Source organism: Sycon ciliatum, chromosome 7, assembly GCF_964019385.1.
Source record: "Sycon ciliatum chromosome 7, ocSycCili1.1, whole genome shotgun sequence".
Taxonomy (NCBI): domain Eukaryota; kingdom Metazoa; phylum Porifera; class Calcarea; order Leucosolenida; family Sycettidae; genus Sycon; species Sycon ciliatum.
The window spans coordinates 5914584-5933734 of record NC_088649.1 but is presented as its reverse complement, the minus strand read 5'-3'; the positions used below and the strand labels follow the sequence as shown (position 1 = coordinate 5933734).

The 19151-nt window shown below is 50.8% G+C and overlaps 1 protein-coding gene across 1 annotated transcript in view; it reads left to right on the top strand.

Annotated features, from left to right (window-relative positions):
* The window catches only part of LOC135820828 (uncharacterized), a 189246-nt gene that overhangs the window by 129599 nt on the left and 40496 nt on the right, over positions 1 to 19151 (top strand). The gene's annotated exons all lie outside the window — the stretch shown is intronic.

The window sequence follows — 19151 nt, the reverse complement described above, 5'->3', positions numbered from 1 at the left end:
CGCCATGGCAAATAATAATGGAAAACCCAAGATCAATCATGCACGCAGTATGCTCAGTATGCTGTTGCTGATAGCACAGTACTGGTTTGATTATTATAAAGCGTGTGATGTGCCAGCTGGTACTGTACTTACTCAAAACACCCGGATTTAAGTGAATAATAGCAAGAAGGTACAAGAGAGGAGCTAGAGAGAAAAGGGAAAACAAGGAGGAGTCCAGGTAGAAAAGGAAACGTCACTTGAAAGATTAGAACATTGAAAGGATCAGTCACGCAATACGGTTAATTCCCATCGTCAATCGGATAATTATTCATCCCTACGCAAGAAGTAGGTCGTTATTATAAACAAGGAAAAAATAATATTTACCAAGCATGCCTGCCAACGACGCAGAACACACTATTATTGATGCAGCCAGCCTATAAATCATGCAAGCGGCATTGATCAAGAAATGATCAGTGTGCTCGGCGACGCAAATAGGAAGCCCTGCATCCACGAAAGCACGTTACAAACCATTTTAATAGCAAGAAAGAGATACAGCACCTCAATCTTGCCATAACGCTTGAATAATGTAAATCAGGATGCTTGTTGATAATTAAAAGGGGGGAATGACCCATCGCGCACGCCATACTGGACCGTACATGTCCGAACGACCACAACTTCTGTTTCCTTCAATATTTCTTGAAGAAATTTTCACCATGTCTTGATGGAATAACATACAACAGATCAATGACACTCTGAATGAAAATAAACTAAAGAAAGTTAGAAGATTTGACAACAAAAGGATAATTATCGCACAACGGACGAAAGATAAACGGTGCGCAATTTTATCAGAATGTAGTTCATCAGAATCATCTCTTTCAGCCATAGATATTTAGATTACAGGTACACGCAGTGCGTTTGCCTAATATCACACAGTCCTAAACATCAGTGGCAGTGGTACAGCTCTCACATGCTGCACTACCGCACATGCGCAGTTACCTCATGGATGGAATGGGCAGAATATGCACACAGGATTGAAGAAATCTCCTGCCCATAGGCAAACGCACAAGCTGACATCACACAGATTTCAAAAATGTATACTTTTGCATGTCCATTCTGTACAAGTGAGCCAGGAAACTGCGCGGAGTGTCAACAAACCACTAAAAATGGCGAAAATTCAGGGTATATTTAGGTCTATATTCAGGGTATGTTCAGCACTTTTCATACAGCACCATCACGATGCAGGCAGATAGCTGCACTAAAACTTGCCCGGTCCATAAGTATCTCCTTCCTCTTCAATAGTGGTCTCCTCCCAGCCCTTCTTTCGCCTTCTTCTTTTCTTTCTCTTCTCCTTCTCTTCTGCTGAACCTTTGCGATCGGCTTTGCTGATGCGGGTGAAATCCTCATCTTGGCATGCTTTGTGGGTCAGCACGCCAGGTACACAGTCTGCTTCCAGAAGCACACTCTCCACAGCCAGTGCACCATCATTGAAGTGGGCAACTGCAAGGCTGGCAGCGAACCGGACAACATCAGCGCCACAGAAGCTTTCCTTCTGGCACATACCCCAGATGACGCCGTTGAAGCTTTCATTCGCATTCTGCGTGGCTCCGAGGAGGCATCTCTCGAGAAGCTTGCGCTCTGTCAAGCGGAGATACAGTGGCTTGACGACGTCAAACACGGCCTTGGGGAGAATGTGGCGATGGGTGTACTCTCCCTGACTCCAGCCTGCACCAACTGCCACTTGCACCAACTGTCAGGACCGGTCGGGCAAAACTGGTGCTGGGGATTGTCGTCCGACGAACACCGGTGCATAAGGCCACTCCAGATAGCCCGGGCCATGCCTTGGATGTCTTGGCTGTGCTCCCTCACTGCCCATCCATAGTACGTCTGGAGAGTGTCAATGGCTTTGTCGGTGAGCCGGCCTTTCCCAGACAACGCCTTGCCGTCTGACAATTTCGTACCCTTCATCGTCTTCTTCAGCTCCCGCAAGCCCGTTCCGATGCGTTTCTGTACATGTCCAATGCACTCCTCCTTTTCAATGGCTACACCATTGTACGGGTCAGCTTCAACGACAGAATTGAATGCCTTACTGTCGCCATCTCCGATGTACGTTGTATACCGGAGACCACGATCAGCAACAGAGCGACTCCATATGATGACAGCTGCCTCGCTCTCCATGGCTGGTGCAGATTGCGCTGTATTCACTCCACAGGTGTGGGTACCTTTCCAGGCAGTGAAATCAGCTGCACTAATTCTCCCGGACTCCTTCCGGTCGTTCCACACGACACATTCCTGGCAGTACTTGCTGCTCACGTGTATGTCCAGTACACGGCCTGTTCTCCACGATATACAGGCAAAGACACCGTAGGGAGACGTATAGCCGCGCCTCATCCAGGTGCCATCGCAAGTTACCGCCACGGTGTCGCAACCATTCAGCACCTTCACCTCGTCAGCAGCATTGACCATGCTCTTATGAGCCACAGTGGCTGCAGCGATCACGAGCGCTTCCTGGTGACGGGTGTAGGCATGTGTGTTCACAGGGCTGGGCATGTCCATGGTTCCGCAGAACTTATTCAGAGCGGCACGTCCCTTGCCAATTCTCCGCATGGCTAACACTGATCGCCGGTTGACGTCAAAGAACCGCTTCTCTTTCAGGCATAGGTTAAATCTCCAACTGTGACTGCATAAGACATTGTCGCACTGCACGTGCACCACCGATGCGAGGCCAACGGCGCAGCAGTCAACAATATTTATTTTTCCAGATTTGCACTCGCTACACACAGTGGCCACGTCCAGAAGCTCCTGAAGACATTTCAGGTACACAATTCTGTTGCTCCGCAAGCAATCCTCTTCTATCTCTTCTCCAGATCCCTCAGACGCCTCAGTATCGTCGTCCTCAGAACTGTCTGGGTTCGAGTTCACATCTGAGCCGTCGCTGCTGTCAAAGCTTTCATCAGCTAAATAGGCCGGCTTCCTGCTCAACTTTCGCGTGGACGCGCTCTTCTCAGTCACTTCAACATCACTGGCGACCTCAGGAACCTCAACGACATCGTCGACTTCAGCAGCAACTGGCTTTGGACCAAAATATTTCCTTTTCTGTCGTCTAGAACGTCCACTCGAGCTCGTTCTTCGGTTCCCCATTGTTCAAATTTCAAATAATAATAATTATTATTTTGTTCTCAAGGCATGAAGCTATTCAGGCGAAAGGCTAAACTTGTAAAGGGACAAGCTTATCTATTTTTGCGGATTTTCCATCATAAAAAAATAAACGTCACAGCCAAGCCTTCGTACGTGGCCGCGTCGCGCGACCGCGATACCGATCGGAAGCTCCGGGACACTTGGCCGTGGCCATTGCAGGGTCGGACAGATGACGGATGCATTTCAGCTTGCAGTCTAGTCGCGTACACGTACATTACCCGTATAAAACCGCTCTGTGAGCGGTTTTGAAAAACCTCTACTGGTGTAGCCCCGTCGTAAAAGTAAGAAATTAGAACTGGCGCATTGTCTTCCCAAATGTGAACTGATCCACCTAAATCGCGATTGACGGGACCCGAACGCACCAGTAGCACGAGGTTCCTACCTGTGGATGCAGCCGGGGACACTGGTCCATTGCCAAAGCCAAAGGTGGGCTTCGGGCTACTGTAAGTGTTGTATGGTAACTGTTACTTGATCAGTGACGGTGTCGGCCCATTGCTGTGATCCTGTGCCCTCCCGACCTCGTGCTACTGGTGCGTTCGGGTCCCGTCAATCGCGATTTAGGTGGATCAGTTCACATTTGGGAAGACAATGCGCCAGTTCTAATTTCTTACTTTTACGACGGGGCTACACCAGTAGAGGTTTTTCAGAACCGCTCACAGAGCGGTTTTTATACGGGTAATTTCAGTTCTTTTTCTGTTCCCTCCCCCACCCCGGTCCAGCTCCGAAGATAAACATGGTGAGCACGCGCGCGATGCACTGTATGTAGCCATGCGACTGCAGCACACTGATACATTCCAGCTCTCCCCACCTCGCTACCCCGCACACAGACACATTGTGACAAACACGCAAATGCACATGGCACACATACATGGGCACACGCGCACACACACACACACGACCCAAACAGGAAATTCTCGATGAACATTGTATAATGCCATGCAAAGCAGTGGCCACCTTACTTCGGGAAGTCAGTTGTGAAACAAAAATAATTCAACTACAATGCGTAGGTAAGCTGGCGACCTAAGCACAACATTGCAAACCGTGATGACATTTGCCTAAGGATTGCAGTTTGCAGACCTCACCATGGAAGCAGTGAATACAGAATGATTGTAATATCATACAAAGACAAGCAAAGAAGTGGCCACCATACACCAGAAACTTGCAGAAAGTCACATATCCAACAGATAGAGAAATGAACAGTCTCTGGTACAGCCCACACAAAAGCAAGCCGACCTGATACTCGTCCGAAGATCGTAAGTGGCAGATCCTTTTCAACGATAGCATGCAGGTGTACGTTACACGCATGGACAAAATCTGACCGTGTCACCGGCATACATTGTCATCACATGCATACCCCACAAGTTACACACATGCACAGTAGAAGCACAATAAAAGCAATGGAAAAATATGAAGGGATTGCTGAAGCATCTTCACACTTCAAATTCAGACTTCGATGTGGTCGTCACGGGATGATATACCTGCAAGATACAAGTGATGCAGAAAGAAAGCATAAGGTCGTGAGGTAGGCTATGAGACACCACAATGGGTCATCTAAATGTAATACGTTCAGGGCTGGTGTACACACACACACACACACACACACACACACACACACACACACGCGCAGAATTGTCATAATCGAGAATTTCCCAAACTGAGAAGTGCAATGAAATCCACTTGCATGCACAGGAGCAATTTTGCAGTATGATGCGCAGCTCGGGAATACACCTGTTGGCAATGGATCACATTCCCATTGGAATTTCCATTCACATGGGATTCACAGAAGCAATTTGGGAGTGTGCTGCGCAATGCGACACGACCTGCGATTCTGCGCGCGATGCAAACTCGCACAAAATACCATTCACAGAATCACGACAAGACGTCAGCGATGCAACAGCGCCTTGCTGACGTGCCTCAAGTCAAGCGCTCAATGAGAATCCGTTTGTCGGTTACAACTGGTACAAATGTACAAGCAATTTCTGAAAATGCTCTTGTGAATCCTGCTTTAAGCAGTGCAGGAATGTCCCTCCTCCGCTCTCCCCCCCCCTCCACACCCTCAGGGAACTTGGCAAGGAAGGGTGGTCTTCGCGGTTCCCAACATCTATTTGCAGTTTCTCGTCTCCACTATGTCTTTTCAATGGGGATTTGTACGTACCATAAAAGCAAGCCTAAAATGAACAGCACATTTGCCGTTCCCCCACTGGTGAGGATGCGTTCCACAGCTATCCTGACAAGATATTCCGAGAAGCGGTGCTGAGTGCAATGCATTGTGAAGCTGAAAAAGCTGACCAAGCGCATCTAACGTCTAAACTTCAATTGTAGTTCGCCAGCTGACTACTTTCAGACTCCATGTAGGTTCGAGTACATCTGGCTTAAAAGTTGACAACAACGGCGCACGAACATAAGCAACGGCCACCTTACCTGTACTGTAGCAGTACTTCCGAGTTCCCGTATGGGAGTTCCCTCACTGTGTGTGCAATAGCAGCCTCATCGGACCAGTTCAATGCGACGCGGACAGTCCGACACTGAGGAGGACATTGAAGAAGTCAGAGACAGGAAGAATGGTTGATTTACAACTCAACTAGCAGGGCTGCACACCCACGAAGTTCCACTCACCATTGTGCCGTCCTTCTTGGAATGCAGAAATAACGCTTCTTCTCGAGAACGCAGCCTGTGACAGAGAAAAAGGAAGGAGCATCGCCATCGGCATTGGTCCTCTGCTATCACCGATTGCCGAGTTGCACAGTTCACTCTAACAAGACTGAGGACGTTCAAGAACTCCCCATCCATACCATCATTGGAGTAAGAGGAAAGGTCAGACACGTTGCCTAGTTCCACCCAGCATTCCTGGATGCCAGGATGTGCTGCCCCCCCCCCCCCCCCGCCCCTCCCTTCTACTGCCTGGAAAGGGCAACATATGTGACAGCGTTCACCAGTACAGTCGGAGGAGAACATAGGAGAAGACAAAAAAAGGGCAACACACATGAATCCCTTATAAACAAGCAGTGGCAACTCTAGCACCAGTAATGTTGGCCTTACGTGTACATCCCAGCCATTGCCGCCGGATTCAGCGGCTTCTTCTTCTTCTTCGTCTCCCATCTTGGAAGCACTCCTTCCCGTAAGTTCAGTCCTGGGAGTACAGTCGGAGGACGTCGGAAAAGGCAAAAAGGCAACACACATGATTCCCTTATAAGCAAGCAGTGGCAACTCTAGCACCAGCAATGTTGGACTTACATCCCAGCCATTGCCGCCGGATTCCCACGCTTCTTCTTCGTCGTCTTCCAGTTCCTAGGTTCCATCTTGCAAATACTCCTTCCCGTAAGTAAGTGCAGTCCTGGCCTGGGTGGATGCGCAGTATAGTACATTGACGATGGCGGAGATGGAGCAGGTCAGGGAGCCCTATAGGGGTCCCGAGAGCAGATTACGGCCAAATTCGGGACGATGCCGGACGCCAGTCAGTATGAAGTAGCGAATTGCGGACTGCCACGTAGATTGGGGTCGCGGGGTCATAATTCATGGGCACTACTCGTACGTTGCTCCAAAAAGGGCCTGGCACTGTTCCACAGTTGCTGTTAGCGATCGCCAAAGGCACTTGGTAGGCCGGTAATTGGGTCACGTGTCAACAAAGTGTCAACAACGTGTCAACAACGTGTCGACAACGTGTCTTTAGCGGTACACTAATTTTGGTGTCCCCAAACTGAAAACATCGAGCACCAGTATGGAAAGGCTTTAGACAGAAAGCCTTTCCAATACATACATTGTACAACAATACACATTATAATTTTTATGACCTGAAACTTGAAAGGTCATTGCGGCGGGAAGGGAAGAATACCGGTAGTGACAGACGACGTTTTGGTTTTTTGGTTTTGTTTTTTAGATGGACACGTTTTGGTTTTGGTTTTTGTCCTGATCATGATCCGATATGATGGCAAACGAGGTTAGAGTATTAGATGGAGCGGAGGAATTGGAGGATTTCCTGAAAGTTGCCCTACGGCCACACATATCTTGCATCAAAAACTTCCGCCGCTCCATAACAATGCCAGATTTTCGGGTAATCGAAAAAGCACAGCTCCATTTCAAGCTCCAAGGCAGACAGTCCTGCAACTCGCACAGCATCAACTGCAAAGCTACCACGATGTTCTTAGGCTTGACATCTGCCAACGACAAAGCTCTTTTAATTCTTTTACCAGAGCCAACAGACGGGGGAAGAACCATCTAAATAATTACCGGTAATTGCAGTTGGCGCAATGCATAATCACAATCAGTTCGTATCATTATTAATTTTTCTCCTTCAACAAATTCTCTCTAGACGAGATAAGAAAAATACGGTATGCATACACCAGACTACTTCGTACTTCATGCGACTGATTCAGGTTGCTCATCCGTCTGACCTTGCAATGGCCACGGCCAAGTGTCCTACACCAGGCAACGAGCTTCCCGGTCGGTATCGCGGACCGCTGCGACGCGGCCACGTACGAAGGCTTGGCTGTGACGTTTCTTTTTTTATGAAAGAAAATCTGCAAAAATAGATAAGCTTGTCCCTTTAGTCCTACCCGCTATTCAGCGCTTCTCCTTGTACGCCATGGTATCCAGTAGCAACGATTTCCAGGCAAAAACTCGCTAGTAGTACGCGGTTTCAGTGAAAATCACCGACTGCATGGAGTGCAAAATTGTACAAATTTTCGTTCCGTGCGTACTCATTTTCATTTGAATTGTTGAATTTGAAACGGTCGTAACTTTGGAACCAGTAGTCCGTTTCACCAAAATTTTTGTTTCTACACCCTATAGCCTTATAGGGTCCGCTGGCCTAGTTGGATACCCAAAACAGCCAGAATTGAAACTTTCAATTTTTGAGTATCTGAAGGGTCATTCCCCCCACCAAATTCTTCAGGGCACGTGAACACTCCTGGCTGCACATACTATTGCCATAAGTACTGGACAAGGTGCCATCCTTGCATGTCCTGCATTGACTAGCGAGTAACTCAGTTGCATGGTACATCTATGTATGACTATGACTGTACTACGTACTGCTGACAGGTACATGCCCTGCCGTGCTTGTGCTAGAACCATAGATGTGCATTGTTTGGTGTTCTATGTAGGTGTAGGTATCGCTATTCCACCAGATGGTCGCCAGATTTCCCTCCTTGTGACGACCCCTTAGAAATATAGTTGATTATGGTTGATTAGGTCTGCTGATGTTCTTGCCGATACATTGTGTAATGTAGCTTTCTATTCCTGGTCAGCCTGCTGTCTGTTATGTGCAAGCACCGTACTGATCCTAGCCTAAGCTCCGTAGTCCATGACATGATATAATGCATAACATATCCATGAAAGATTAGTTTTTGAGACTCTCCAGACGACGTTGTGTGAGCGAGCCAGGTCCGTAGTATTCTACTACAGCTTTTGTGGTGCCGAAACCCGGGAACTCTCGCAGGGGTTCACAGCGTCGTACCGGCGGAGGACGCGGGAAACGCTCAAGCTCTAGCGGTGGAGCAGCAGGAACAGCGATCTACGATGGCGTCGCTGAAGGTCGACAACTTCGTGCGTATCGTGGCAAAGGGGACGACTGGGAACACTTCTGGGGGAAGTTCAGCGTCCTAGCCAAGATCCAAGGATGGGATTCTGCGGAGAAACGAATGAAGAACTTTCCACTGTTCTTGGATGGAGACGCGTTCCTGGTATTCACGCGGATGCCGGCCGACGACCAGAAGGACGAGGAGAAGGTCAAGGAGAAGATGAAAGTGTCCTTCAGCCTGACGAAGGCACAGGCGTACCGTGCATTCACGACTCGGACTCTACGAGAAGACGAGTCGACCGATGCGTACGTGGCCGATCTACAGAGGCTCGCGAGCCTGGCGGGGCACGCCGCTGACGATCATAAGGACCCATTGTTGATCGAACAGATGGTGTCCGGATTGCCAAGCGCCTTCACGAAGGAATTACGCTTGTCCATGGCCTCGAAGGAACATTCCGTGAGCGGGTGTTTGGCATCGATCCGAGCTCTGAGGTCAGCGCAGAGCGACTCGCGATTGCTAGCTAGAGCCTCGGAGGAAGTGGCAGCGGCGGCGAGCAGTATAGTAGCAGTAGTGGAAAGAGCCAGCCAGTTGCCAGCTCGGCTTGTTTCGAGTGCGGAAAAGTTGGGCACCTCCGCCGAAACTGCCCTTCAAGGAGCCGCGATCGGCGTGGTCGTTCTCAGCCTCGCGGGCTCACGTGCTTCTTTTGCGATAAGCCTGGCCACGTCAAGCGAAACTGCCCTGCACGTGAGCGATGGGAAGCGGCTTCGAAGGGCGGCACTGCTGCTGCAGCTGCTGGTGAGCGCGGAGCTAGCACCGACAAGTGCCTCTGCACAGTGACGAAGGCAGGACAGGGGACTCTGCCCAGGGTGTACGTCGATGTCAAGCCGCGGGACCAAAGCACGAGTGCATGGAAGAGAGCAAGGGCAGCAGTAGACACGTGCGCCACACGCTCTCTGGTGGCTGAGGCTTTCCTTACTGACCATGGCATCGAGTATGAACCCGACACTGAAGTCCAGATGAACGCCCTGAACGGCAGCGCAGTCGAGCTGCTTGGAGCCGTAGAGCTGCTGGTAGAGCGAGTAGAGGCGGGCTGCCCGGTTCATCTTCCGCGGACGCAAGTGAAAGCCTTCGTTGTCCGGAAGTTGGACGCTGTGAATGCAGACGTCCTCGTTGGCGCTGACGTGATTGCGGCTGTCGGAGGAGTTCACCTCGGGTATGGTGACGATGGTTCCCTGTCGAGTGTCCAGTTCGGCGCCCCAGAAACTGACCGTCCTGCCATCGTGGCGGCGACAGTGCCGGCCGCTCACCCTTCTCGGCACGTGACTGTGAGCAAGGACGGAGAGGATGTGGTGCTGAGAACGGACGACAGCGAGGTCCGGTGGGACAGCGCAAGCCAGCGCTGGATCGTGCGATGGATGTGGGCTGATGATGAACCGCCAACCAAACAGATCGGTTCTGGCATCGGACAGTATTCTCGGAAGCGGCTGTCGCCGGAGCAGGAAGCCAGCTTCTGTACCGAAGTCGATGCTTGGGTGGAGAACGGCTGGCTGGTGGAGCACGACCCATCCGTACACGGGGAGCCGGCAGCTATCCTGCCTCTGCTAGCCAAGGTCCAAGAACACAAAGCCTCTACCCCAGTCCGGCCGTGTTTAGATTACCGAGCACTGAACGGTGTCATCAAATCCAATCCGGGGACCGAGGCGCCCGTTTGCGCCGATAAACTGCGGAAGTGGCGCATGGCCGGCGATCAAGAGTGCAAGCTAATCGACATCAGGAAGGCCTATCTCCAGGTTCATGTAGACCCGTCGCTCGCCCGCTGCCAGGTTGTCGTTTGGCGAGAAAAGCTGTACGTAATGACGAGGATGGGCTTCGGCCTGTCCGTCGCGCCCAAGGTGATGGACATCATCGTCCGCTGGGTGACCCGAGAGTGGCAGGATGTTGATAGCTACGTCGACGATGTGCTCGTTCCGGGAGCGAAAGAGCAAGCTGTGACGTCCGCTCTTCACCGCTACGGTCTGCCGACCAAGCCCGCAGAACCGCTCACCGCGGCCAGAGTTCTCGGTCTCCAACTGTCAAAGGAAAGTGACGGCACGGTCAACTGGGCTCGTAGAGGAGGTGTCAACCTTGGCTTCGAACAGCCGCTGACGAAGCGTGAGGTCTTCAAGTGGACGGGACGCCTGACTAGCCACTACCCAGTGTGCTCGTGGCTCCGCCCGGCATGTGCGTGGTTGAAGCGACAGGCCTGCTCAGCTGATGGCTGGGATGACGCCGTGCCAGAAGCGGTCGCCAGGTGCTGCGCAGAGCTGGCCGACATGGTCCGGGAGTCAGACCCTGCAAGAGGTGCCTGGCGTGTTCCATCGCCGGATAGCGACGGCTGGACCGTGTTCTGCGACGCGTCGGACGTCGCCATTGGAGCTTCCCTGCATCACGATGGTACTACGATCGAAGACTGCTCGTGGCTGCGCGAGCCACGTGACCACAAACACATTAACATTGCCGAGCTGGACGCCGTCTTAAGGGCGCTAACACTCGCCGCGGAGTACAAGGTGGAGAAGGTGACGTTAGTGACTGACTCGAAGGCGGTTGCAGGCTGGGTGTCGCAGGTCCTCGGGAACGTCAGACGAGTCAGGGTCACTGGCCTCCACAAGCTTCTCGTTGTGCGCCGTCTGGACATCATTGAAGACCTAGTCGCAACGGCTGGCCTGACGGTAACAGTTGGCTGGGTACCGACGAACGAGAATGTCGCTGACAGACTGACCCGTGTCCCAAAGAAGTGGCTGCAAATAGCTCGCGTTCCCGAGAGCGACGAATCTCCGGAAGTTGCCGCGTCCATGGCAATGAAGCAGCCGGCGACCGTCATTGGCTGTGACGACGTCTGTGATGCCCAGCGGAAGTGCCCGTTGATTCAGACGCTGGTCAGTGCTATCGAGAGCGACAGCGAGATCCAGCACGCCACCTACCGGAAGATTCGTGAACAGCTCGTCATCAAGGACGGCCAGCTGAGCCGCACGCTCAAGCTGCCTGCACTCGGCGTTGTCACTGTGCCGATCGTTCCGGAGTGCCTTGAGCACAGCGTTCTCGAGTCGGCCCACGTGATGTCCGGGCATGCCAGCTGGAGTGTGATGTACGACATGCTCCGCGCACGTTGCTTCTTCCCCAGCATGGCGGCTAGGTGCCGGGGGTATTGTGACCAGTGCCGACAGTGTGCAGCCGCTAGCAGCCACGCAGGACCCGCAGCGCCGCCGACGCAGCCAGACCTGCCTGGGCGGCCGTGGAGTGTCGTTCAGATCGACACACTTCACCTGGGAGAGGAGAAATCCGGTCAGTACCACTGCGTGTTGGTGTGCGTGGATGTGTTTACGAAGTGGGTCGAGGCAATCCCTCTCAGGCGGCACGATGCGATCAGTGTTGCAGAAGCGCTGACCAGCCTCTGCTGCCGTTTGGGCCCGCCAGACGAAGTCCGTATGGACAATGGCTCCGAGTTCAAGAACGCCGTTGTCCGGGCTCTCTTCGTACGGTTCGGCGTGCGTGTGAAGACAGGGGCCGTACGTCACCCGCAGTCGCAGGGAGGTGTCGAGAGGGCAAACAGGACCATCATCACGCTGATGCGGAAGGTCCTCACAGAAGCAGCAGATTGGAAAACTGAGCTGGATCTGCTGCTCTACCACTACCGCACGAGGCCACACACCACGACAGCCATACCGCCGATGCTGGCCATGTGTTCATGGCAGCCGCGCCAGCTGATTATCGAGGCTGAGGTACCAGAAGCCCTACTGAGCGAGTGGGTTGACCGAGTTGGCGAGACAGCAGCAAGGGTCCGCGACCACGTGGAGGTGGAGCTTGCTGCTACGACTCCGGAGAAGCCAATCACCAAGTTCGAGGCACCCTACACAGAGGGGCAACGTGTGATGCTGAAACAGCCTGGCCGGCGACGCAAGTTGACTCCGCCATACCAGTGCGGCTGGAAAGTGAAGAAGATCATTGCGCCGTCGACAGTAGTCATCACCAGAGATGATGGCGGGGAGAAAGTCGTGAACATCAACCTTCTCAAGCCTGACGTACGACACCCACAGAGTGCCAAGCAGGATGGTGCTCCGCGTCCAGGAGCGACGGAGCAGGCGCACACGAGCGCCGACGATGGGCGTGACGACGGTGATGGTGAGATGTGGCTTGACCAGCCGGAGCCAGCGGACGACGACGACGACGATCGCCCTGCACCGGCTTATGACCTACGTGACCGTGGAACCTTGGCGCGTCCAGCTAGATACAATGGCTAGAGTGAGTGGAGATGTCACCTAGGAGAGGGGTGTGATTGTACTGTACTGGACAAGGTGCCATCCTTGCATGTCCTGCATTGACTAGCGAGTAACTCAGTTGCATGGTACATCTATGTATGACTATGACTGTACTACGTACTGCTGACAGGTACATGCCCTGCCGTGCTTGTGCTAGAACCATAGATGTGCATTGTTTGGTGTTCTATGTAGGTGTAGGTATCGCTATTCCACCAGATGGTCGCCAGATTTCCCTCCTTGTGACGACCCCTTAGAAATATAGTTGATTATGGTTGATTAGGTCTGCTGATGTTCTTGCCGATACATTGTGTAATGTAGCTTTCTATTCCTGGTCAGCCTGCTGTCTGTTATGTGCAAGCACCGTACTGATCCTAGCCTAAGCTCCGTAGTCCATGACATGATATAATGCATAACATATCCATGAAAGATTAGTTTTTGAGTTAGACTCTCCAGACGACGTTGTGTGAGCGAGCCAGGTCCGTAGTATTCTACTACAGTAGCAAAAACCAAGGGCGTGAAGGCACCTCTCTCCACATGTATTACCCTCTGCAGGTATGCTCTCTTCTTCTGTTGCTCATTCCTGGTTAGCTGAGCAAGAACCTCTGCTCTAGGCCTTGACCAAATATGCTAAAAAAAGAGCACAAGTATGCTCGTCGCATATCAGGGAAAACGTCCATAATATGCCAAAGGCTTAGCAAGATATGCAAAAAGATATGCCAAAATATGCCAAGATATGCTCGACATAAGCAGAAAGTGTAGATCATTTCAGTAAAATTGCAACCTTGGAATATTCACTGGCTTCACGGCTATCATGCTTAGGCCACACTGAAGAAGGTCTGTGGTTCGACTCACCCGACCGACCGTACATTTTTCAGCCCGACCGTAACTTTTTTTCGGCGGGCTGTCGTGTGACTGACGTACGTACGTGGACTGAACACGTCCACGTCTACGTGCTGTGCAGCGTGAGTCTGCGGACGCACGCGGCTCCTTTTGGACTTGACTTGTAGTTGTGCAGATTAAGGACGGCCTTCTGTTTTGGGATGAAGGACAGACGAGATTGCACTTTCCTCGTGTATTGGGAACGATATTTCACCTGTACCGGTAAGTTGCTGCTCCATGTGTGCAAGCACAGGAAGCGTCGATGGAAAAAGCCCATGTATTCGTGCACGCCGACACCAAACTAGCAATACATGTACCGGTACATTGTACAATTTGTACTTCGAAGTAGTTCCCGAACTTACTTTCAACTCGCATCGTTCTTCATTTGCTTGATGATTTGGACAGTCAGAGTCACCGCTTGAAGTTATTCTCTTCTCGTTCCAGAGCTACACAATGTTTCAAAGTATTAGCCAGTGATCCCTTTATACAACATGTATGGCATAACACTGCGTAATAATGCCGATGTACTGGGTGTCTAAAGGCAGTACAGTGTATTTACATGTACTAAAAAATATATTAAAAAAAAAATCCGCCCGCCCGCCCGTAAAAAAAATGTCCATGTTAGTCGAACCACACACCTTCTTTAGTTTGGCCTTATGGTGCAAATCAAAACACATGCGGAATAGTATGGCTGGGGTGTGTCCGCAGCGCTGCAACCGTAGTGATAGTGTTCATCCATGGGGAAATGTAGCAAACGCCTCAACCATTCCAAATTCATCCATAAAAGGCATTTCTGAACGCATTTTGTCCATAATATGAATGTTTTGTCCTCGTTTTCTTCAGAATATTTGAATTATATGCTGGCTTCATTCCAATATTCCCTTTGTCGCTCCATATGCCATAATGAACTGTCTCACAAAAATATTCGGAAATATGCGCAAGCATATTTGGTCGAGGCCTATGTACTCCGCTCTCAACAGCAAGGACGCTGAAGGATGAGTCACCCTAACATCAAAGAATGCGTCTTGCTGCCGAGACCAGACTGCCCCTTGCACAGATATCCAGACGAGCCTCCGGACGCCGGTTAGTCGTGGCACCAGGGAGCGCTTCACGCTCGAGTGGGAGCAGCGGAGGCTCAATCCGCACATCGGGGATGGCTGCATCCATGGCCTCGGCAATCAGGTCACGCAGAGCATTGTGCGGTAGAGTGGGGTACCCCCCAGTAGGGCACGTTGCCGGATGATCGACGCTGAAGTCCGCACCACACACGCACGAGCTTGGAATGTCCCGCAAGGGCCAGCCATATCGTAATGACAACGCGTCAACAAACTCCACCTTGTTATTTAGGAGGCTCCGAACAGTTGCGCAGCGCAGTGTAAAAAGGGCACCTCCGAAATCTGTTTTTTTGCCGCGAGATTCGAAAAATGTTGTGTTCCATGCGGAAACAAGCTGTTGTTCAGAAAGAAGTTTTTTGATTTCTCCGTGCTCGCAGTTGTTCCAGGATGTACATGTAGTTCTACTCGTTGCAGTGTTTCTGTAGCCGTGGCTGTTTCTACGCTGGAAAGAATCACTGGCCATGGCTAATGCAAAACAAAGGCAGTTCCTACGCTGCTTGATTTTTTTGTGAAAACTTTGTTGAAGCGGTACGATGTGGCCACGAAGAACAAATAATTATATTACTGACGAAGAAGGGTGAGAAAAGCAGGCTGAAGTCAATGAAGACATCGATGTCGAACGTAGTGATACTACTAGTACTGGTACTGGAATTTAGCATGGACTACCTGTGGAGCTTGAAGTGGCTGCCCACTCGCTAGTAAGTGGACCCACTTGCAGCTCCAGTCGCACGGTACTTTCTGTGGATCCTAGAGTATCCTGAGCTCAGTGGACGACGCATCTCAGAGCTGCTGAACTTGGGCTACTGTCCCTGTAAGGCTGTAGGAATGATGTTCGTGTCACTGTACTGCACTGATGGTGTAAGGAAAACGCTGGCCAGAAGCTTGTGTTCTGAACCAGGGACGAACTTCTAAATCCTGCTTTTGTAAAAATAGGGATGCCACAACTAAGATGTGCACACTCAGGTGTGTATTGGGTAAATGCCTGTGGTTGATTATTTTGAATCCTTTCCTATGCGCAAGTACATGCGTTTGTGTGTGTGTGTGTACGCGCGCGCGCGCGCGCGTGTGTGTGTGTGTGTACGCGCGCGCGCGCGCGTGTGTGTGTGTGTGTACGTGCACGCGCGAGTGTGTGTGTGTGTGTACGCGCGCGCATGCGCGCGCGCGTGTGTGTGTGCAAGCTGTTGAAAGGTGTACTAGTAATCCGAGCACAAGTTGCTATGTGTAACGTAGTTTGTTCGCTATCCTCGCTTCAGCGTTGGGCAGGTGTATGAGTGTGTGTGTGTACGCACGTGTGTGTCTGTACGCACGTGTGTGTGTGGGCGCGTGCTCGTGCCCGCATGTGTGGGTTCGCACGCAATGTTGATCTGGGTTATGCACATGTCCCCACGAGTGCACTGTGTGCATGTGCATGCAAATGTCTGTGTACATGTATGTGTGTATGCACGTGCATGTGTGCGCGCGTGTGCAAAGCTAGGTGTGGAAGGGGGGGGGGGGGGGAGGGGCTCACGGTGCTGGTTCTGTATGCCTCTCCTCTCTGGTGTCCGCAAGGACAGTGTGGTAATGGCTTTACAGTACAGGAGTTGCATGTGAATGCGCATTTGTGAATGGTATTTGAGACACAAAAAGAATTGCCGAGAGAGCATGACAGTACACTACATGTATATCGTATGTGTGCACGCCAGCGTGTGTAGATGCATATTGCCCTTCATGCGATGTTTTTCTGGAGTCTGCTGCTATCAACGCAAGTGACAACCAGCAAATGCATGCCCAGTGCAGTGGCTGGTTTTCATGCTTTTATTTACACTAAGTCCTACTATGGACTAGTACTAGTAGTGTTGGCACGCTAGTAACTCACACAGCTGCAGCGTGAATCACTTTCAATGTATTGGTCACGCGTGTTACACCGCACCCGTACCCCGCACTTGCAACTCTGTACCGACTGTCCGTGCTTGCAGATCCATGACATGGATAGCAATTAGTCTCACTGCGTTCAATGTACATGTACATGTAACTATTGACCTTAGAAATACTGCTGCACTTTCAACCGCCTCTTTTACGCTCATTGCCCACACTGCTATTCAGCTCCTTCTTCTGCATAGAATCAAATGGCATTCCTTGTGCAATGACTGTGGCCCACACATCTTACTTTGACCTTTCTGTTTCTGCTCTACGTATCCCCTGGTCATAGGCTGGCTTACTTACACTAATAGTTCTTCACCCTATAAAAGCTGCTGTTCACAATTCTCTTCATGTCAGTTTGGAGTTAGAGTCAGAGTTAATGTTTACAATGTAGTCTTCCGTTTAGTTCAGTAATAATTTTAAAGCAGTGTGTTCACTGAGACCCGTGTGCATTTGCCTCAGAAAGAAAGACTGCGGCCCGCTACACAATGATGCGTGCACGAGAGTGCGTGCGTGTGGGTGGGTGTTTATGTGCGTGTGCACGCACGCGTGTGAGTGTTTAGTGTGCCTTATTTTGAATGCCTGCTTTCACATTATTCATGTGCCAGTTTCATGGTCGAGGTTGTTATGAAACCTCGCTGCCCTACATGTACATGTACACTACTCGTATATCAATGTGCTAGGACTGAAGGCTGCATGACATACATGTACATGTAATGATACATGTACCTTTCCAAGCACAGACTGTCTGGTATGTCCAAAGGAGGTTGCAGCATGAAAAAAACTTCTTCTAAAATAATAATTTTTACCATGCTACCATGTCATTGGTAGTGATATTTAGTCAAGAAGGCAAGAATGGTCAGATTTTCTAAAAATGTTTTTTTTCAGAATTGGCCTAAAAATACATATTTTGATACCTACATTGTTTGATAGGGGCCTAAAGTGCCTGGTGACACCATCAAAACTGTCCATTATCGGTTTCCTTGGGTCTCAAGGATCACAGAAAGCCATAAAAATCAATATGTCCATGGACAAAATGTTGCAGGCTGAACCATTTCACAATTCAGCACCCGATGGAAATTTCGGTACCCGTAATTTCGAAAAAGTGGCTCGCCAAGGGCAAAACCACGACACAGTCTATTTTGTGTAGCCAAGATACCTCCAAATGTGGTTCTTTAACATAATATGATGAAGAAAATGCTTAGTATCCTCCCTCCAGGAGGCTTCTTTGGGTCAAAAACCAAAAAATTACCATTTTTTGCCGAAAATCAAGAAATTGTACACTCACTAAATACACCAGAATACCTCTTATATGCCTGGTGACCCTACCTAAAAACTATACCAAATTGAAGAAGAGAAATCACTCCACCATTCTATGCATGAAAAACAGGGTGTCCATGGACCTTTTATTTTTACTTCTTTAGGTGGGAGCCTCCTTAAGAATGAAGCCACTCTCTGCCAGGGGCTCAGCAGTCAGCCAGCTTGAAACCTCAGGGTCAGCAGCACATTCCATCAGCAACCTCTGCTGATTGCACAGCCCCAGGGACATGTCCGCCTGCAACTGACGATAATTATGCCGACGCACGCAACTTCTGCTCACCCCTGCGGAGAGCCCCTGCCTGAGCAATAACGACGGCCGGTGGAGCAGCATCAGATTTGCACTCTATCATGTCCACAATGGGCCGCGTCACCCTCAGACTCACTCTTCGCTGTTCACTGGCGTCCTGGGCAATACTCGGGAGGGCGAGGCCACCGAACCTGACAGGCAGTGCCAACAGTTTGCGTTCAGTATCCGACTGGCTGGGACGACCAGTGAGGGCCGGAATCAGGTCTCTTCCAATGACCAGATGACACTATCCAGTTCATCGAAACCCGCAGATTCTGGGTCTTTGTGAGATCGCAGATGATAGTGCCAGTGATGTGCCAGCTAGCTGCATGCAGTCTGAACTATTACCGGTACTTGAAGTGCTTGCTGCACGTGCCTGCAACGGTGTGCGAGGGCTAGGGGAATCCCGCACCAGGTGCTTCCCCGGACACAACTGCTAAACGAGGGGAAATCCCTCATCGGGACATCGCATCTCGGCGGCTAGCCGCCGTAGTCATGGTAGTAGTAGTAGTACCCGGCTGGTCCGCGAGTTAGCCGTACTGACTACTGACTGTGACCTTGGTCCAGTAGTTGGTGACTGTACTGCACTTCTGCAGGGCGATATCGATAGATAATTCTGTACGCACCGGTAAGCGCGAAGCGTGCACCACGCCATTACAATCATGTG